Consider the following 5,000-nt stretch of genomic DNA (forward strand, 5'->3'; position numbering starts at 1 on the left):
GTAATATTCTTAGCATTCCTAGAGCCTACGGCCACACCACACTGAATGCACCCGATCTCGTCTGATCTCGGAAGTTAAGCAGTGTCAGGCCTAGTTAGTACCTGGATGGGAGACCGCCTGGGAATACCAGGTGCTGTAGGCTTTTTTGTGCTCCAAGTTCAGGAAGTGAGCCCTTTCTCAATTGCCTTTTAAAACTGCAAGGTCTAGCCGACTAGATGCTTAAAAGTACAACACTCACTAGGCCCAGAGCCTACGGCCACACCACACTGAATGCGCCTGATCTCGTCTGATCTCAGAAGCTAAGCAGTGTCGGGCCTAGTTAGTACCTGGATGGGAGACCGCCTGGGAATACCAGGTGCTGTAGGCTTTTTTGTACTCCAAGTTCAGGAAGTGAGCCATTTCTCAATTGCCTTTCAAAACTGCAAGGTCTAGCCGACTAGATGCTTAAAAGTACAAAACTCACAAGAACCAGAGCCTACGGCCACACCACACTGAATGCGCCCGATCTCGTCTGATCTCGGAAGCTAAGCAGTGTCGGGCCTCGTTAGTACCTGGATGGGAGACCGCCTGGGAATACCAGGTGCTGTAGGCTTTTTTGTGCTCCAAGTTCAGGAAGTGAGCCATTTCTCAATTGCCTTTCAAAACTGCAAGGTCTAGCTGACTAGATGCTTAAAAGTACAAAACTCACTAGGCCCAGAGCCTACGGCCACACCACACTGAATGCGCCCGATCTCGGAAGCTAAGCAGGGTCAGGCCTAGTTAGTACCTGGATGGGAGACTGCCTGGGAATACCAGGTGCTGTAGGCTTTTTTTGTGCTCCATGATTAGTAATTGCGCAACTTCTCAATTATTTTTCAAATTTGGTATGTTTCCAAAATAATTGTATCCCGTTTTATAGCGGAAATGTTGGACAACATCATGAGGGCTGGAGCTACCTTTTTACATAGAATTAGCATACAGGTAGTGTGTTCATGGGTAATAAATCAACTTTCACATGTAATGCAGTACAGAGAATATTGAGTCCTTCAAGAGGCATGAAAGAAAACCATTATTGTGTTGATTGTTCTCTCCACCTCCCTGCAACAGACACAGGATGGATGAATTAAAGTTATCCTACCAGACATAGGAGTCCTGAATGGGCCCACCAGTCTTATATATCTCGCCTGATCGAGCCTGATCGAGCGATGAGCGTGGTATCATGTTGCAAGTGGCTGCATGGCTTAGCTTACTAAATGCAAATGCATAAGAGTAATATTCTTAGCATTCCTAGAGCCTACGGCCACACCACACTGAATGCACCCGATCTCGACTGATCTCGGAAGTTAAGCAGTGTCAGGCCTAGTTAGTACCTGGATGGGAGACCGCCTGGGAATACCAGGTGCTGTAGGCTTTTTTGTGCTCCAAGTTCAGGAAGTGAGCCCTTTCTCAATTGCCTTTTAAAACTGCAAGGTCTAGCCGACTAGATGCTTAAAAGTACAAAACTCACTAGGCCCAGAGCCTACGGCCACACCACACTGATTGCGCCCGATCTCGTCTGATCTCGGAAGCTAAGCAGTGTCGGGCCTAGTTAGTACCTGGATGGGAGACCACCTGGGAATACCAGGTGCTGTAGGCTTTTTTGTGCTCCAAGTTCAGGAAGTGAGCCATTTCACAATTGCCTTTCAAAACTGCAAGGTCTAGCCGACTAGATGCTTAAAAGTACAAAACTCACTAGGCCCAGAGCCTACGGCCACACCACACTGAATGTGCCCGATCTCGGAAGCTAAGCAGGGTCAGGCCTAGTTAGTACCTGGATGGGAGACTGCCTGGGAATACCAGGTGCTGTAGGCTTTTTTGTGCTCCATGATTAGTAATTGCGCAACTTCTCAATTATTTTTCAAATTTGGTATGTTTCCAAAATAATTGTATCCCGTTTTATAGCGGAAATGTTGGACAACATCATGAGGGCTGGAGCTACCTTTTTACATAGAATTAGCATACAGGTAGTGTGTTCATGGGTAATAAATCGACTTTCACATGTAATGCAGTACAGAGAATATTGAGTCCTTCAAGAGGCATGAAAGAAAACCATTATTGTGTTGATTGTTCTCTCCACCTCCCTGCAACAGACACAGGATGGATGAATTAAAGTTATCCTACCAGACATAGGAGTCCTGAATGGGCCCACCAGTCTTATATATCTCGCCTGATCGAGCCTGATCGAGCGATGAGCGTGGTATCATGTTGCAAGTGGCTGCATGGCTTAGCTTACTAAATGCAAATGCATAAGAGTAATATTCTTAGCATTCCTAGAGCCTACGGCCACACCACACTGAATGCACCCGATCTCGTCTGATCTCGGAAGTTAAGCAGTGTCAGGCCTAGTTAGTACCTGGATGGGAGACCGCCTGGGAATACCAGGTGCTGTAGGCTTTTTTGTGCTCCAAGTTCAGGAAGTGAGCCCTTTCTCAATTGCCTTTTAAAACTGCAAGGTCTAGCCGACTAGATGCTTAAAAGTACAACACTCACTAGGCCCAGAGCCTACGGCCACACCACACTGAATGCGCCTGATCTTGTCTGATCTCAGAAGCTAAGCAGTGTCAGGCCTAGTTAGTACCTGGATGGGAGACCGCCTGGGAATACCAGGTGCTGTAGGCTTTTTTGTACTCCAAGTTCAGGAAGTGAGCCATTTCTCAATTGCCTTTCAAAACTGCAAGGTCTAGCCGACTAGATGCTTAAAAGTACAAAACTCACTAGGCCCAGAGCCTACGGCCACACCACACTGAATGCGCCCGATCTCGTCTGATCTCGGAAGCTAAGCAGTGTCGGGCCTAGTTAGTACCTGGATGGGAGACCACCTGGGAATACCAGGTGCTGTAGGCTTTTTTGTGCTCCAAGTTCAGGAAGTGAGCCATTTCACAATTGCCTTTCAAAACTGCAAGGTCTAGCCGACTAGATGCTTAAAAGTACAAACTCACTAGGCCCAGAGCCTACGGCCACACCACACTGAATGCGCCCGATCTCGGAAGCTAAGCAGGGTCGGGCCTAGTTAGTACCTGGATGGGAGACTGCCTGGGAATACCAGGTGCTGTAGGCTTTTTTTGTGCTCCATGATTAGTAATTGCGCAACTTCTCAATTATTTTTCAAATTTGGTATGTTTCCAAAATAATTGTATCCCGTTTTATAGCGGAAATGTTGGACAACATCATGAGGGCTGGAGCTACCTTTTTACATAGAATTAGCATACAGGTAGTGTGTTCATGGGTAATAAATCAACTTTCACATGTAATGCAGTACAGAGAATATTGAGTCCTTCAAGAGGCATGAAAGAAAACCATTATTGTGTTGATTGTTCTCTCCACCTCCCTGCAACAGACACAGGATGGATGAATTAAAGTTATCCTACCAGACATAGGAGTCCTGAATGGGCCCACCAGTCTTATATATCTCGCCTGATCGAGCCTGATCGAGCGATGAGCGTGGTATCATGTTGCAAGTGGCTGCATGGCTTAGCTTACTAAATGCAAATGCATAAGAGTAATATTCTTAGCATTCCTAGAGCCTACGGCCACACCACACTGAATGCACCCGATCTCGACTGATCTTGGAAGTTAAGCAGTGTCAGGCCTAGTTAGTACCTGGATGGGAGACCGCCTGGGAATACCAGGTGCTGTAGGCTTTTTTGTGCTCCAAGTTCAGGAAGTGAGCCCTTTCTCAATTGCCTTTTAAAACTGCAAGGTCTAGCCGACTAGATGCTTAAAAGTACAAAACTCACTAGGCCCAGAGCCTACGGCCACACCACACTGAATGTGCCTGATCTCGTCTGATCTCAGAAGCTAAGCAGTGTCGGGCCTAGTTAGTACCTGGATGGAAGACCGCCTGGGAATACCAGGTGCTGTAGGCTTTTTTGTACTCCAAGTTCAGGAAGTGAGCCATTTCTCAATTGCCTTTCAAAACTGCAAGGTCTAGCCGACTAGATGCTTAAAAGTACAAAACTCACAAGGACCAGAGCCTACGGCCACACCACACTGAATGCGCCCGATCTCGTCTGATCTCGGAAGCTAAGCAGTGTCGGGCCTCGTTAGTACCTGGATGGGAGACCGCCTGGGAATACCAGGTGCTGTAGGCTTTTTTGTGCTCCAAGTTCAGGAAGTGAGCCATTTCTCAATTGCCTTTCAAAACTGCAAGGTCTAGCTGACTAGATGCTTAAAAGTACAAAACTCACTAGGCCCAGAGCCTACGGCCACACCACACTGATTGCGCCCGATCTCGTCTGATCTCGGAAGCTAAGCAGTGTCGGGCCTAGTTAGTACCTGGATGGGAGACCACCTGGGAATACCAGGTGCTGTAGGCTTTTTTGTGCTCCAAGTTCAGGAAGTGAGCCATTTCACAATTGCCTTTCAAAACTGCAAGGTCTAGCCGACTAGATGCTTAAAAGTACAAAACTCACTAGGCCCAGAGCCTACGGCCACACCACACTGAATGTGCCCGATCTCGGAAGCTAAGCAGGGTCAGGCCTAGTTAGTACCTGGATGGGAGACTGCCTGGGAATACCAGGTGCTGTAGGCTTTTTTGTGCTCCATGATTAGTAATTGCGCAACTTCTCAATTATTTTTCAAATTTGGTATGTTTCCAAAATAATTGTATCCCGTTTTATAGCGGAAATGTTGGACAACATCATGAGGGCTGGAGCTACCTTTTTACATAGAATTAGCATACAGGTAGTGTGTTCATGGGTAATAAATCGACTTTCACATGTAATGCAGTACAGAGAATATTGAGTCCTTCAAGAGGCATGAAAGAAAACCATTATTGTGTTGATTGTTCTCTCCACCTCCCTGCAACAGACACAGGATGGATGAATTAAAGTTATCCTACCAGACATAGGAGTCCTGAATGGGCCCACCAGTCTTATATATCTCGCCTGATCGAGCCTGATCGAGCGATGAGCGTGGTATCATGTTGCAAGTGGCTGCATGGCTTAGCTTACTAAATGCAAATGCATAAGAGTAATATTCTT

The 5,000-nt window shown here is 46.7% G+C and overlaps 12 non-coding genes and 4 pseudogenes across 12 annotated transcripts; all 16 read left to right on the forward strand.

Annotated features, from left to right (window-relative positions):
• Positions 1 to 23: 23 nt before the first annotated feature.
• On the forward strand, positions 24 to 142 carry LOC138548902 (5S ribosomal RNA). The gene has a single exon (XR_011292694.1). It is a non-coding gene; the product is annotated as a 5S ribosomal RNA (ribosomal RNA).
• A 106-nt stretch (positions 143 to 248) lies between these two features.
• On the forward strand, positions 249 to 367 carry LOC138540468 (5S ribosomal RNA). Its single transcript, XR_011288515.1, has one exon. It is a non-coding gene; the product is annotated as a 5S ribosomal RNA (ribosomal RNA).
• A 106-nt stretch (positions 368 to 473) lies between these two features.
• On the forward strand, positions 474 to 592 carry LOC138550024 (5S ribosomal RNA). Its single transcript, XR_011293789.1, has one exon. It is a non-coding gene; the product is annotated as a 5S ribosomal RNA (ribosomal RNA).
• Positions 593 to 698: 106 nt separating this feature from the next.
• LOC138545009 (5S ribosomal RNA) lies at positions 699 to 807 on the forward strand (annotated as a pseudogene).
• Positions 808 to 1,271: 464 nt separating this feature from the next.
• Positions 1,272 to 1,390, forward strand: LOC138538466 (5S ribosomal RNA). Its single transcript, XR_011286565.1, has one exon. It is a non-coding gene; the product is annotated as a 5S ribosomal RNA (ribosomal RNA).
• Positions 1,391 to 1,496: 106 nt separating this feature from the next.
• LOC138547723 (5S ribosomal RNA) lies at positions 1,497 to 1,615 on the forward strand. The gene has a single exon (XR_011291554.1). It is a non-coding gene; the product is annotated as a 5S ribosomal RNA (ribosomal RNA).
• Positions 1,616 to 1,721: 106 nt separating this feature from the next.
• LOC138546185 (5S ribosomal RNA) lies at positions 1,722 to 1,830 on the forward strand (annotated as a pseudogene).
• A 463-nt stretch (positions 1,831 to 2,293) lies between these two features.
• On the forward strand, positions 2,294 to 2,412 carry LOC138548903 (5S ribosomal RNA). Its single transcript, XR_011292695.1, has one exon. It is a non-coding gene; the product is annotated as a 5S ribosomal RNA (ribosomal RNA).
• Positions 2,413 to 2,518: 106 nt separating this feature from the next.
• LOC138542005 (5S ribosomal RNA) lies at positions 2,519 to 2,637 on the forward strand. The gene has a single exon (XR_011289997.1). It is a non-coding gene; the product is annotated as a 5S ribosomal RNA (ribosomal RNA).
• A 106-nt stretch (positions 2,638 to 2,743) lies between these two features.
• Positions 2,744 to 2,862, forward strand: LOC138548264 (5S ribosomal RNA). The gene has a single exon (XR_011292074.1). It is a non-coding gene; the product is annotated as a 5S ribosomal RNA (ribosomal RNA).
• A 105-nt stretch (positions 2,863 to 2,967) lies between these two features.
• Positions 2,968 to 3,076, forward strand: LOC138543413 (5S ribosomal RNA; annotated as a pseudogene).
• A 464-nt stretch (positions 3,077 to 3,540) lies between these two features.
• LOC138541955 (5S ribosomal RNA) lies at positions 3,541 to 3,659 on the forward strand. The gene has a single exon (XR_011289947.1). It is a non-coding gene; the product is annotated as a 5S ribosomal RNA (ribosomal RNA).
• Positions 3,660 to 3,765: 106 nt separating this feature from the next.
• LOC138539702 (5S ribosomal RNA) lies at positions 3,766 to 3,884 on the forward strand. The gene has a single exon (XR_011287766.1). It is a non-coding gene; the product is annotated as a 5S ribosomal RNA (ribosomal RNA).
• Positions 3,885 to 3,990: 106 nt separating this feature from the next.
• LOC138550025 (5S ribosomal RNA) lies at positions 3,991 to 4,109 on the forward strand. The gene has a single exon (XR_011293791.1). It is a non-coding gene; the product is annotated as a 5S ribosomal RNA (ribosomal RNA).
• Positions 4,110 to 4,215: 106 nt separating this feature from the next.
• LOC138547724 (5S ribosomal RNA) lies at positions 4,216 to 4,334 on the forward strand. The gene has a single exon (XR_011291555.1). It is a non-coding gene; the product is annotated as a 5S ribosomal RNA (ribosomal RNA).
• A 106-nt stretch (positions 4,335 to 4,440) lies between these two features.
• On the forward strand, positions 4,441 to 4,549 carry LOC138546186 (5S ribosomal RNA; annotated as a pseudogene).
• The last annotated feature ends 451 nt before the right edge of the window (positions 4,550 to 5,000 follow it).

Source organism: Ambystoma mexicanum, unplaced genomic scaffold (assembly GCF_040938575.1).
Source record: "Ambystoma mexicanum isolate Mex_15411 unplaced genomic scaffold, UKY_AmexF1_1 Mex_scaf10, whole genome shotgun sequence".
Classification (NCBI taxonomy): Eukaryota; Metazoa; Chordata; class Amphibia; order Caudata; family Ambystomatidae; genus Ambystoma; species Ambystoma mexicanum.